Raw genomic sequence first — 14,378 nt, forward strand, 5'->3', positions numbered from 1 at the left:
AGGTGCTGCAAGAAAGTAGGTATGGAAATGGTCTGATTAACATGAAAGTTCGAAATGGCTTTAGGTAGGAATTTTGGATGAATCATCATAACCACCTTACTGGAATGAAAAATGGTGCATGGTTCATGAGAACATAACATCTGAATTTTGTTAACCCTACGTGCTGATCTGATCACTACAAGGAAAGAAGTTTTCCAAGAGATGTTTCAACAAGGATTTGCGAATGGGCTCAAAAGGGGCCTGCATGAAATGTGAAAGGACAATATTGAGCTCTGAGAAAGGAGGTGGACGCCTTATGTGGGATAAACCTTCTTCAAACCCTGTAAAAATACTTTATTAATGGGAATTCTGAAAAAAGAGGTTTGTGAAGGACAATTTCTACAGGCATTAACTCCCACCAAATTAGCTTTTATGGAAGAGAACTGTAAGCCTGACCTGGCCAAATGAAGTAAATATGGAAGAATCTTATCTTCTTGGCAGGTGGTTGGATTCACGTTCTTGTCAGAACACCAAATATAAAATCTCTTTCATTTAAATGAATATGCTGAACGTGTTGAAGGTCGTTTAACATCCTTGAGACTGTTCAGGAATTCTTGTGGAGGGTTCAAATGCCCATATTGAACTAGCTCAGGAGTCATGCTGCCAAACTCAAAGAGGAGTGTTGGGGTGAACCATCTGTCCTCCAAATTTCAGGAGAAGATCCGGTCTGCACGGCAGCTTCTGATGTAGACGCTCCAACATAAGGAGGAGGTCTGTTAATAACTATTGTTAAGGCCTCTGCTTGAACACTTTGAACATCTGGGAGATGAGTTTCAGTGATCTACAGGTCTCTGGTTATTGGCCAATTCCAAGTTGTCTGTGCTTCGTGAGACAATGGTCTGGACCTGATTACCCTTGCTTGTTGAGGTAGTACATGGTTGTCGTGTTGTCTGTCTGAACAGCAAGGAAATGAGTCTTGAAGGATGGGAGGAAAGCCTTCAACGCTAGGTGAACTTTTTGTAGCTCGAGGAGATTGATGTGATAAGTCATCTCTCTTGAAGACCATGATCCCTGGATTTGAAGGTGATCCATGTGCACTCCCCATCCTAACAAAGAGGCATCTGTCACTATTGTCTGAGAGGGAACCTTCTGATGAAATGGCATCCCTTGAAGCAGATTTGTTGGAGAGCACCACCATTTCAGAGACTGCTTTGCTTTGAAGGAGAGAGTGTGATCATTGTCCTCCCAATTGCCCAAGAACTGAAACTACTGATCCACAAGACATTCTTGTAGAGATCTCATGTGGAGTCAGAAAAATATACTAAGCCATCGAGCTAAGAAGAGACAACAGTGTTCTTACTATGGGGTAAGAGACTTTCAGGAAAGAGTGACACTTCAGACAGATTGATAACATTCTCTCCTCCGAAGGATACACTCTTGCTTGTGTGGTGTCGATGGTGGACTCAAACTAATGTAGGAATTGGATTGGAGTAGAGGTTGATTTACATGTAGTCTTAATTGATGGAGAAGATTGCTTGTCAATTGATAATGCAGATGCCTTGATTAACCCATTGTTTAGATACAGGTAGACACATTTTCAGAGTTTTCTGAGGTGTACAGCTACCACTGCCATACACTTCGAGAGAGTTCTGGGGGCTGATTTGAGTCCTAATGTAAGCCCTTTGTACTGGTAATGATCGTATTCTATGATAAACCTCAAGAATTTGAGGTGCTTCTTGCCTATTGGAACGTGAAAGTACACCTCTTGGAGGTGCATCGAACAGAGCCATTCTCCCTGGTGTAGTTGGGGATAGATATGAGGCAGCGCAAGCATTCAAAACTTTTCTCTTCAAATCCATTTGTTGCCTAGTTTCCGATCGAGAATGGGTCTGAATTCGTTTGGGGGCCTTATTTTTCACCAGAAAATAACGGGTATAAATCCCAGTGCCTCGTTGTTTGGGAGGAACAGTCTTCACCGCATGCTTCTGCAGAAGGATGTTTACCTCCTAGTGCAACATCAGCAGATGCTGATTTGGATGGTTTTGGTGGAATATTTGTTGAAGGACTGGTAAACCTGAGACAATTCCCATCCCATACAATATTTAAAATCCAGGCGTCTTTTGTGATTGAGTGCCACTCTGCCAGGAAATGGTGAACCAGAACAGGGGAAGAGGGGGTAGCGGAGAGTCATTGTTTAGAGCCTGCTATAGGTTTCCCTATTTGAGCAGGCTGTTGGATAGCTCTTCCTCTAGGTTGGCGGTGTTGATGTTGTTGGCGATCTTAGTACCATTGAGGGGTTTGAACACTCTGTGGGTAAAAACATTGATGATAAGGCTTGTACGTGTGTTTTTGTTGTTCTTTTTGTTTCTCAAGACCTACTGCCTTCAGGGTCTTCATCTCAGACTTCATCTGAGCCAATTCGTCATCTGTGTGGCTGCCGAATAAGGTAGATTCAGAGAAGGGAAGACTAAAAATCCGCTGTTGTGATTCGTGATTTAAGGGCTGTAAGGCAAACTAAAGAGTGCCTTCCCAGGGCCACACCATGACAGTACTTGCGGGTTGGCAATAATGATGGTTAGGCAGCAGCACTAAATATTTGGTTGGAAATCATTATGCCCCATTTACCACCTTAAAGAAGTTCTCTTGTCGATCTCCAAGGCAGTCTTCTGCAAACATTTGTAAAGACTCCCACAAGGCTCTGTTGCATCTGCTTAGGAGGGCTGATGCTCTTGCTGCTTTTATAGTGGTGGCAGCTGTATCACAAACCTTGCACCTCACTGAATCTAACTTCTTGCTCTCCTTGTCTGGTGGTACTGTAGACAAAGGAGTAGTGGAATGTTGTTTCTTTGCTGCAAGAATGACCATAGAGTCAGGGGAAGAGTCTGAGCAGAGAAACAGTGGGTCCTGCTCTGGAGGTCTATACTTCTTTTGCAGCCTCAACAGAGCAGATTTTGCTGAGGGTGGTGTGAGGAACAGCTCCACTGCTGGTTCCAGTTGCCCCTGAACTAAATATAGAAGTGGTCTGGATGTTGATCAGTGGTGAAGTGTCTCGAAAATCACTGATGTAGATGGTGTAGGAGCCGGCATTGGGATGTTTAATTTTGATGGCCTCTCACCAGTACCTCCCGAAAGGTGTTTATGTCATCCACTGGAGAGATCCTTGTTTGGGTGGAATCAGACAGTGTTGATGAATGTCCGCCAGTGCTGGATGAGTAAGATGAAGAATAATAGGTCGAACGGCTTCTTGACCCTATTCTAGACCTGGAAGCATGATGGCAATGTGTGCTTCTAGAGGATGGTCGTGATGAGTAACGCCTGGACATGTGGAAATGCCTGGAATGTTTCGAAAGATGACGAGATCTGGAACATGAACATGGCAGGGAAGGCAGAGGCCTCGGAGGCAGGATCCCACAGGTTGTGGAAGAGGTGCTGTCCCGGGAGATGGAAGTGGAAGAGGTGCCGGAGGAGGTGGAGAAGGCGAAGTCGGACGTGGAGGAGAAGTAGGAGAGTCTGGCAGCAATATAGGCAACAAAGGAGAATATACCCTGAAGTAGTCCAAGTCAGGAGATAATGATGGACGTATAGGTCTTGTTTTAAAAGATTCCGCCCGTCTGGATTGTATTGAAATAAACAGACTTCTCGACTTAGATTTTCCCCTATGTCTCAACAATGACATACTCCTCGCAGTCGAACTTCTCCTTGGCCTCAATGTTATAGTCTCCTTCAAAGTCGACCTTCTATGTCTCGACGTCGAATGTCGTCTCCTCTTCCTCATCAACCCAGCCCTCTAGAGCGAACATGTAAGAATCATACCTTGTCTCGATGTTGATGCTCTCGACATCGACCTGGAACAATGTTATTTTTTAAGTGGGTTTTTCTTTTTGGTTCTCCCATGCCTGGAGTCCTCTGGGGAAAGTGGAAGAGCCTTGGTAAGGGACTGAACCTCTCCTCGCTCTCTGGATGACCCACCTTCTGATTGTGCCTGCTGCCTGCATTGCCCTTCTATACCATGGAGGCAAATCTTCTCCCTATCCTTCATGGTGCGCCTGGAAAACTTCCTGCAGTGTGGACATCTGTCAGGAACATGGCTCTTAGGAAGGCAAATGATACAGACATTATGAAGGTTTGACTTCACCTTCTTTCTTCCATTGGCAGGTCACTTTTCAAATAAAGATGGTATTTGATTCGACCAATGGAAAACAAATTATGTCAGAAAAAGACAGTAAAACACTGGGACAGATGAAAAAAATGCAAAAAAAGCCAAGCCCAGGGCTCCAGGATTCTATCACCAGGAGCCGGAAAAAAACTGAAGCAACTGGCATCTGCTGGGCATGGTGGGATACTGGTGGTCTCTGGGCCCTTAAAGGTGCAGACGCTGTTTTTCACATTTACATAATGGCAGCCTATATGGCTACACTGTCCTCTTTTCCTTCATCTTTCTCCTTTTAATAAGGGTTTGTGAAAGAGATTTAAGTAGTCAAATAACTTTCTTCAAAATAATTGGCCCTACATTTATACCTTTTTTAAATGCAATCTGAAGAAATTGCCAATTATAACCTTTATTTTAGGCTGCACAATATTCATGTCTTAAGTATTTCTCCAGGCCTTCCTGAAGACAGGTGAACATCTACACTTAAGAAAACATATTATGAAAAATGCTCCTGGATCCCCGCACGTGGGTGGGACTATTTAGTGCTTATGAATATCTATGGAGATCCCCTGAGAGAGAAATACAATTACTATAATTATTATTTAAAGTTTCGATTTTTTTAAATTAGAAATGAGAAGCTGTTGAGCGGAAAGGTTATGTAGACTTGGTAGGATAAGAGCCCAGGACTTTTGCACTGGTCATAACATATTCATATTTTTGTTTTTAGTACTTGCATAACATTTAAATCCTTGTCTATCCAATTAATTTATTGGAAGGATTTACATCACTCCAGCCTTTTCTCTTCCTTCCACTCTTCTTTGCTTGAAATGATAGATCAAAACAAAAACATGTGATGAGGAAAACATTAAGTTCTGACAAATGCCCCATAAGTATCATCAGCGCCGAGACACCCAAGGGTATTTGTGCGCTCTACAAATCGCTTAAATAAATAAATCATCCTGATGTGGAGTTGGAGGAGGGGTTCTATGTCAATTACATTGTTTATGCTTGGTGGGGCATAGACCTATCACCCTCCATCCCCCATAACACCTCACTTTCTCTGTGACAACTATTTGCTTGCTTATCCTCATTCGGTTCTCTGCTGAGTAAACTCATCTTCTGACACATCAGCCTCACTTACTCATTGCCTTTCCTCCTTCTGCCCAGCACTACTGGTATTCAATCTATTCTTGCTTATATATCCTCTTTTCATTTCTACAGTCCTCTCATTCCTCCCCTTTTATTTACACATATTCACACTCCAGGATTTGTATTGTCTCTACCTCATCCAGTTTCCACCTCCAATGTCCTCCCTACACCCTTTCTATATTTCACTCACCTGTCCAAGGTTCTGCATTACCTTTCACCCTGCTACAAAATCCTCATGAGAAACCTTCCCACCAAGAAATTGGGAGGAATGGCTGTCCTCCAGAACACCTCACAACCTACAAAATCCAAATGTAAAATGCATTATTCCACAATTTAATAAGCTGCTCATGTACTGTTCTCCAATACCATTCTCAACAATGTAATTTATCATTGTCTAAAGGCTGCTTGAAAACTTGCTGTTCTGATCTCCTTGTAGCCTATTTCCGAGATCACTCTAAAACATTTCAATCTGTGCTTACTCTCAATGGCAGACTCCACGTTTGAAATTAGAGGAAATGGGTTTTGTGCAATGATGACTAGTTAATTTTGACTCACAACAACTGTAATATCTGTTATCAATGCATGTGAGAACTATCTCATGTGCTTGTTGATATAAACATAGAAAGACGCGATACACCCACCTAATGGAATATATTTCATCAGATAAATTGATGCATATACTGCTTTAATTATTTTGCAATGTCATGGTTAGACATCTTGAATAAGTGACATATCGATCATTCAATCCCTGCATCCCTTACGCTCTGACCCACAGGAATCTACCAATGTTCCCCCTCTCTTAAACATACACCCTATGTGCCTATGTGCCTAATTTACAAGAAATTGATGCAAAGGCAGCAAGGCGTCAGTATCCTTGCGCCTGCATCAAATGTCCTTGCGACACCATGGATGCACTGTATCTACAATACAGGGTTCTATGTCACAAGGATTTAACAAGGATTTAACAGATGCGGCAGAAATTCTGACACATCTATTGGCGCAAAAGTGACGCATTGCTGATGCAGCTCCAGCAATGCGTCAGACGACATAGGCAAGTCCCATTGTAAAAACAGTGTTTCAATCCTTACACCTGGTCTGAGCAGGCATACGGATTTTGACGGAGTCAATTTGTAAAGTTACGCAGTGAAATGTTGTAAATTAGCTCAGTAAGGGGAGGCCTTTTCCCTCTGAAGCTTCTCTGTAAGTTGTGTAGAGTATGTTTGAAAAACTTCTACAAGAAACCCATTCCCACCCGTAGCTTTTCATGTATTGAGATCCTGAAGTGCTATTTTCAGTACCCCCAGAGTAAGCTCTGCATCCAAATCATTTCGGCTGTCCAATGACAGGCGAGGCAACACCACCCCAGCAAGGAACACCGCCACAGCGTCTCCTTGGCATATCTTCTGTGTGGTTTGTTTTACTTTATGTCCCTCCTTCTGGTGGCTAGTTCCCACCCCCGGAGCATTGGCCTATTACTAGTCTGTTTTCTCTGTAGTCTTTTCCCCTTTGTGTTTGGCAATCTTTTTTTCTATGTTGGTTTCGTTAAGTTTGAGCGTGATGCGTTTTTGTTAAGCTTTCGTCTTTGGACTAGCTAGATTGATTTGAAATGGCGGCGCCGCATTTGCAGGGCAGCCGCAGCACCTTCCTTCCACGGTCCCGCCGACATGTCTCATGGGTGAATGATAAAGCCCATCACCGGCTTTGCCTAGCAATAGGTTGCGATGTGTTCCTCCCCCATGGTACAATAGATGACAGGAGCCCAAAATGGTAGAACTGCATAGTCCCGTCCGTACAGCCTTGGCAGTAGCTTAGATCCTGGCAACTGCGGCCACCTTAATCTCACCCCCTGGAGACGCCTCCGCCGCATTCCCAGTTGCAAGACACACAAATGATGGATGGAATCCAGAACAAATCAAACATTCATCCCCAGTCAAGAGATCTGGGTAAAATCCATTGTTCTTTTGCTCATCATGCCACCCCAGTTTAGACCCAGCCATATACAAATTACTCTCGGCCATGTTCCTCATGGGGACAGTTCAGCCTAAACTGCCAAGCCAGACCCTCCCTGAACCAGAAACAAGCATCCTGGGACCGGTTTTGGTGTATCACCCCTCATCAGCAAGGCTAGCCTGAATCCAGTGGCACAGTGAGCCCGTGACCCATGTCTGGGCATACCCAGTGCACTTAGGTCAGAAGTCAAAAGACACACAAATGATGGAAGGAATGGAGAACAGGAGCAGGGTCAAGACTCATTTGCATATTGCTGGGCCTATTCTGTGGTGGCATTATGAGCAAAAGAGCAGTGTATTTAACCCAAATCTCTTGACTGGGGTTGACTGTTTGATTTGTTCTGCATTCTGTCCATCATTTGTGTGTCTTTTGCATCCCCAGTTACAGCAGCAGCTGCACTCCCACTCCCAGGAGCCACAACCCCATTTCACCAACATGCGGCTCTCTGAGACTACGGGCAACAAGCCGAAGCGCGTGAACGGCAAGGGGGCATACCACAGCGTCGCAGCTGAGCGGTTTCCATGTTATTGTGAAATACCTTGAGCAGCCTTTAGATGTGGCATAGGAGAAGGAAAATACAACTTTTCATGCATGATAGGAGGGGCTTGAAGCAACGCTTCTCGGAGGCTTGTCGGCAGTCCAGCATGGTGTAGCAGCTGAAAATCTACAAATGTGCTCACTTGCTCTAACCGATGCTTACAGTTTGTTGGTGTGCCCCCATGTAGACTTTATACGAGTATGTTTGGGGCATGGTGAGGGTAATATATTTTAATGTATCTAGTTTAGATGTTGTGTAGCCTATTATCCAAATTTCTAGAGGCTGCAAGTCATAAGAAAGGCAGTGCGTTTACAGGTGGGCAAGCCAGCAAATAAACAGGGAGAGCCGAGGCAAGGGTTTGACTCGAATCTTAGATCCTGTGAACGAGCCGACACTTGCAATGCTTATCCACCAATAGCCCTACGTCTGTACATTTCTATAATGCAACATGGAACTCTGCAATGTAAAATGTTGAAACTTACAAGGCTCAAAATCGCTTGCTTTATTAGTCTATTTTTTATGTCAAAACAATTTCATCACCCTGCCTCTTCTTCTTTTCTTTATTTGGCTATTTAAAAAAACGTCATGGCCATTTTACAGCACTGTTTCCCTTGCTCCCATCGTGGTGAAGCCGCTACTGGCCCTCAGCGGCAGACAATGTGCTGCATGGCTAAATACTTATAAGGTCCCAAAGGCGAGACCGATTGCATTGCAAATGCTTGTTTCCAGTGTCACCAGCAGTAGATTTTGAACCCTAGCTCAGCTGGCTAGGGAAACCTAGCAAACCTGTACATTTGTGGCCAATATCTGCAACCACTAGCACAAATTAAACACCGCTTTCAACAGGGGGCTATTAAGGCGCCCTCTGTAGTGCAGGAGCCGAACTGTGGTCATGATGTTTGGGGAGAGAGAGAGGTCCGAGGGAAAAGCTACGCTACTCAGATCAAGACAACCACGGCGCAAGTCAATCTTTATTTGCGGATGTAATGGTCAGAGCAGCCAACGAGCGTGACGTCGAGTTGGGTGGTGATGGAAACCCGCCGACGAATTTTTCAAAACGATTTGATACTACGGCAGAGGAAATGGGGCCGCCGGATTCGCTGCTAGATTTAAGATTTTTCCACAAATCACACTAGCAGTCATCCCTAAATCAGCCACTCAGCCTGCTGGGATTATCTGCTGGGCTGAATAAGCGCATCTGCTGGTAGGTGCATTTTCTACCACCGATCCTTGCGTAGAGGTTCTTGCACCGTGTGCGCACTCGCCCAGCGTCAGCGTGCTCGCCGCTGGCTGCTTTTACATTCGCCTTTCTTCCCCGGTTGTTTTTGGCCTCGTGTTGCCTCGTGCACTTGCATGGGCGTGCACTGAGATCTCTCGAAGGCCGTCCGTTTGCTTCCTGTTTTCATGGTGTACTCTCTGTATTAGCTTTCACTGCTGTTCATCTTGCAACACACCCGAGGAATGTGCTGACACCACGAGACAGCTGTTGTTCTTCTAACATAACTGCATTGCTGTACGTCTTTGCTTTACCTCACGGATGCCTCGTGCTTCAATGCATGACGCTTTCACTCCTGCCTCTCTCCCTACTTTATCGGTTGTTCGGTGCTAACAGGTGTTATTTAAATTGCTAAACACATATTTTTGTTTGCGTCATTGTTTGTTTAACGCTGAAGTCATTCATCCCTGTCGTCTCAGACTCTTGCGCGAGGACAGATGTGATGGGAAAAAGTGACCGGGAGTTCAAATGCCTGACTGTTTTCAGAAATGACTGCTCTAAGAGCCCACATCGGCGCTCTCTGGTCGCCTAGCACCTAGGCTCAAGGACGGTCACGCCACATCCAAGAGTCATATTGGTAGCTGTTCTATCACTAAGGCTTCAATGCGCTATACGGAACTGGAGAGCAAAAGAACAGGAGATGGTGGAAGAACGGTGGAGGGGGCGCAGAGGGGAATGTGATGCAGGTTGCTTATCCAGATCATCATGCTTGTGTTCGAACACTTAAAATGCTACCGGGAGCGGCAGAGGTCAGGAGCGTAGAGAGGGAAGGGGGAGTGATGGGAGCTACCACGATCGGCACAGGTCAGGAGCGATGAGAGGGAAGGGAGAAATGGGAGAGTGATGGGAGCTACCGGGAGCGGCAGAGGGAGGGGAGAGATGGGACAGTGATGGGAGCTACCGGGAGCGGCAGAGGTCAGGAGCGCAGCAGAGAGGGAAGGAAGAGTGATGGGAGCTACCGGGAGCGGCAGAGGTCAGGAGCGCAGCAGAGAGGGAAGGAAGAGTGATGGGAGCTACCGGGAGCGGCAGCGGTCAGGAGCGCAGAGAGGGAAGGAAGAGTGATGGGAGCTACCGGGAGCGGCAGAGATCAGGAGCGCACAGAGGAAAGGGAGCGATAAGAGAGTGATGACCTACTGGGAGTGGCAGAGGTCAGGAGCGCAGAGAGGGAAGGGAAGGAAGGGAGCGATGGGAGCTACCGGGAACGGCAGAGGTCAGGAGTGTAGAGAGGGAAGGGAGAGTGATGGGAGCTACCTGCAGCGGAAAGATCAGAAGCACAGAGAGGGAAGGGAGATTGGAGCTACAGGGCGCGGCAGAGGTCAGGAGCCCAGAGAGGGATGGAGAGTGATGGGAGCTACCGGGAGGTGCAGAGGTCAGGAGCGCAGAGAGGGAAGGGAGAGTGATGGGCGCTAACAGGAGCAGCAGAGGGCAGGAGCGCAGAGAGGGAAGGGAGAGATGGGAGAGTGATGGGAGCTACCGGGAGCGGCAGAGGTCATGTGCGCAGAGAGGGAAGGGAGAGATGGGAAAGTGATGGGAGCTACCGGGAGCGGCAGAGATCAGGGGCACAGAGGGAAAGGGCGATGGGAAAGTGATGGGAGCTACCGGGAGAAGCAGAGGTCAGGAATGCAGAGAGGGAAGGGAGCGATGGGAGCTACCGGGAGCGGCAGAGGTCAGGAGCGTAGAGAGGGAAGGGATAGTAATGGGAGCTACCTACAGCGGAGAGGTCAGAAGCACAGAGAGGGAAGGGAAAGATGGGACAGTGATGGGAGGTACAGGGAGTGGCAGAGGTCAGGAGCGCAGAGATGGAAGGGAAAGTGATGGGAGGTACCGGGAGTGGCAGAGGTCAGGAGCATAGAGAGGGAAGGGAGAGTGATGGGTGCTACAGGCAGCAGAGAGGTCAGAAGCGCAGAGAGAAGGGAGAGATGGGACAGTGATGGGAGCTACCAGGAGCGGCAGAGGTCAGGAGCGCAGAGATGGAAGGGAGAGTGATGGGGGGTACCGGGAGTGGCAGAGGTCAGGAGCATAGAGAGGGAAGGGAGAGTGATGGGAGCTACAGGCAGCAGAGAGGTCAGAAGCGCAGAGAGAAGGGAGAGACGGGACAGTGATGGGAGCTACAGGGAGCGGCAGAGGTCAGGAGTGCAGAGAGGGAAGGAAGCGATGGGAGCTACCGGGAGCGGCAGAGGTCAGGAGCGCAGAGAGGGAAGGGAGAGATGGGGGAGTGATGGGAGCTACCAGGAGCGGCAGAGGTCAGGAGCGCAGAGAGGGAAGGGAGAGATGGGGGAGTGATGGGAGCTACCAGGAGCGGCAGAGGTCAGGAGCGCAGAGAGGGAAGGGAGCGATGGGAGAGTGATGGGAGCTACAGGGAGCGGCAGAGGTCAGGAGCGCAGAGATGGAAGGGAGAGTGATGGGGGTACCGGGAGTGGCAGAGGTCAGGAGCATAGAGAGGGAAGGGAGAGTGATGGGAGCTACAGGCAGCAGAGAGTTCAGAAGCGCAGAGAGAAGGGAGAGACAGGACAGTGATGGGAGCTACAGGGCGCGGCAGAGGTCAGGAGCCCAGAGAGGGATGGAGAGTGATGGGAGCTACAGGGCGCGGCAGAGGTCAGGAGCGCAGAGAGGGAAGGGAGAGTGATGGGAGCTACCAGGAGCGACAGAGGTCAGAAGCAGAGAGAGGGAAGGGAGAGTGATGGGAGCTACCGGGAGCGGCAGAAGTCAGGAGCTAGGACTAGTGGTTTCACTTAATGCTATAGTTAGGCGACCTCCTGACGCTGTAGGAAACAGAAGAGGAAGATATGGGAAAGAGCGCGTGGGGGGTGGGCGGACATGCTTTAAGCATTTGCAAAGCAATGTCTCACATTTACAAGAGTTTGAGCTATTGGCATTGTAAATGACAATACCTTTTATTTATGTGTTGTTTTTAAAACAGATAAGTAAAAGGCATTGTTGATTATAATGCCAATAGCTTAAACTCTCTTAAATGTGAGATCTATTGCATTGCAAATGCGTTTGGCACCCTTGCTATAAAAATGTAAAAAAATGTTAGGAGAGAGCTTGGCCTGCCAGCAACAGCAGGCAGGACAAAGCTATTTGAGAAAATAGTGCTCGGAGGCTGTAATTAAAGCCTACAGAGTAACAACACACGTAACAGGGTGTCGCCATGGGAGGTTACAAAATGAGACATTGCGGTACTAAGGAGGGACTACTAAGCCTATTGACCAATGAACAGCCACAGTTTAAAGTGGACAATGACAAAAGCCAATGACAAATATGGGCAGAGTATGCGGAGCTTAAAGACCCTACCTGAACACAGCATGCCCCGCAGAACAGCGCTTGTGCTGCACAGGTTCGACCTAAAAACATTAATTTTTTTAAATAAATACAAAAATCATGCCGTTAGCACCCATACTCTAAGAATTATGCCAGCACCACACTTCTGGAAGTACAAGGGCACAGTATTTGAGATAATGCAGGTTCTCCCTGAACCCACCCTGACGATCTCCCAACACAAAGCCCACTACTCAATGACTCCCTGGAAGGTGGCCTTCTTCGCTGGCTCAGCTGTTTCCTTTATTGAAGTCCTGAAAAATCGAAGTAGACACAGTCAATACGCCCTACTTCTTAGTGCAATTAGTAGGCGTCTTGCATCCTTGTATTAATGGTCATCCTCCCCACAAATGCAAAAACAACAAAGTGATGGATGGAATGCTTGAAATAATTTCAGCCACTGGCACGTGCTCCGGCCCACATTCCAATCCATCCTTTTTTTGCACACTATGCCACCATAGTTTGGAGCCAGCCATATGCAAATCAATCTGGACCCTGCTCGCCATGGGAACAGTCCAGACCAAACTGCCAGGCCAGGTCTTCCCTGGACCAGAAACAAGCATCCTGGTCCCGGTTTCAGGATATCACCCCCACATTAGCCAGGCTAGCTTTAATCCAGTGTGACAGTGAGTCCGGGTCCCACGTCTGGCTGTGGGAAAATAATCTAACAAAGGAGTTGATGCCCTTGCACAATATCACTGAGAGGAGGAGTAACTCGGTCTTGTGACTCCAAATACCTCTTCAAAGAAAAACAACTTGTACAACTCTGGACCGAACACTAGATGGCAGGAGTATGAAAAGTATATGAATATACAGCACTGCATGCCACAAACAGATGCTTAAAAGGGTAACATAATCCTTTTGCTACAGAGAGTGGTTCCCTCACTTCATATTTCCTTGAAACTTCCCTACCACACTCTGTTCTAAATTAAATTATTTCATTAGAGGCCCAAGCAAATGGAGGAACAAATTATGTGTCATCTGTCATAACTTTCTTTGGCTAGAGAAGATTGTACTGCTGGCTCTTTGTCACGCCTTGGTTCTGGAGACACACAGAATAGGACAAAAATGTGTATGCAGGAAAGTAAAGGGTTAGAGGGGAGAGGAAGAGAGAGAGATGAGAGGTTTGCACCGTCCACCTATTTCTGTAAGGCTTCACCTATGGCATTTAGATTGGGAATTGGAACTTTAGAAGGGGAGATGGAGGTTGGCACCGCTGAAGTGCAGACCTCTCTTTACTCTAGGCAATCCCTGCATCAGAGAAGTGCTGAACTGGTCAGGCCAGTTCCTGGAATTGGCTCAACCCTGCAATCCCAAAAATAGCTGTTGTCTGCTAAGAGGAGACTTTACCTCTGTAATGAGTTGGAAGGGCTGTGGAAGTGAAAACCCGACACAGACTTTGTCAATCAAGTAGAAAGCATATTTTGGGAGATCAATGAGTAATCTGTTACAACAGTCCAATTTGCCCATAGCAAGTGAGTCTGTGATGGATTTAGCCATCTTAACTTTGAGATGAGAACAAATCCTTCTCATGATGAGGAGAGGATACCTAGCTCTTGAGATTGTTCGTGTAAAGGAGACCATTTGTAGTGAGATCGGTGGTAACAGCTTTTATGACGTTGGCGCATGTTGTGGGGGTGGAAATGGGAAAGAGTGGAGTTAGACTAGAGGTCTGGTAATGAGATCCAGACAATAGCCATGTTGAATGATGGGTATTACCCACTTGTCTGTGGTGATGGAATCCTAGACTGGGTAGAAGAACTGTAGCCTGCCCCCGACAGGTGTTATGTGGTCGAGGGGGAATATTGGGTAATCACTGCTTTGTAGTGGGTGTTGCTTTACGTACAGAGGCACCCCACCCCTTCTTTTGTTGCTCCCTCCTCTAAAGGAACCTCTAAAATAACATTTACTGTAGGTGTACAGTTGTTTTTGTTGGTAAGTGGATGTGTTTGAGGATT

The sequence above is a fragment of the Triturus cristatus genome, chromosome 11, assembly GCF_964204655.1.
Source record: "Triturus cristatus chromosome 11, aTriCri1.1, whole genome shotgun sequence".
NCBI classification, from domain to species: Eukaryota; Metazoa; Chordata; class Amphibia; order Caudata; family Salamandridae; genus Triturus; species Triturus cristatus.